Source organism: Pseudophryne corroboree, chromosome 2, assembly GCF_028390025.1.
Source record: "Pseudophryne corroboree isolate aPseCor3 chromosome 2, aPseCor3.hap2, whole genome shotgun sequence".
Taxonomy (NCBI): domain Eukaryota; kingdom Metazoa; phylum Chordata; class Amphibia; order Anura; family Myobatrachidae; genus Pseudophryne; species Pseudophryne corroboree.
In genome coordinates, this window is record NC_086445.1 from 729528607 (window position 1) to 729529326 (window position 720).

The 720-nt window shown below is 37.2% G+C and overlaps 1 pseudogene; it reads right to left on the reverse strand.

The window, feature by feature from the left end:
* Positions 1 to 258: 258 nt before the first annotated feature.
* LOC135052096 (5S ribosomal RNA) lies at positions 259 to 378 on the reverse strand (annotated as a pseudogene).
* Positions 379 to 720: the final 342 nt, after the last annotated feature.

The window sequence follows — 720 nt, forward strand, 5'->3', positions numbered from 1 at the left end:
TAGATTAAACATAGTAAATAGCCTTGGCTATGATAAACACTCAGCCGGATTCCCTAGTGCTATAATTGATATGATTCAAAAGTGTACTCAATAAAGTGGTATCTTTATGTTGAAAAAAGATTCCTGTATATTTTTATGACAACTTTAGAAAAAGGTTATTGCAGGAAGTTGAATCATAGGTCATATATCCGAAAGAAAGTATCCCATTGGTCTATGGTGCTTCCTGTTGGCATACAAGTGGATCTAGTATGCAGCCATAAATTGCAGTACCTGGGTGTTCCAAGATGGTCTCCCATCTAAGTACTGACCCAGCCCTCCACTGCTTGGCTTCCAAGATCATATGAGATTGGGCATCTCCAGTGGGGTATGTCCGAAAATTGCTGCGCTTAGACCTCTCGTCTAAATAGACAGTGGTAGCACACCTTAATAATTGTTAAAAAGGTGACAAAAAGTGTATATTATATTATATTATTACTCAATTTAAGCAATAAAAGGACCCACTTGTGAAAGAATGGATAATTTGTACAGTGGTTACAACCAGGAAGATGTTTTCACATGTGTATTAATACATGTGAAAGTGCAGGGAGTATTAATATATACCCTACACTGATGGTAACACAGTACGTTGACATAGATCCCTAGGATTACAGTCATAAATATACCACATGGGTGTAATAAATCATAGGGTTTCCATATGGCTGGAATTAAAGCAATCCTCCG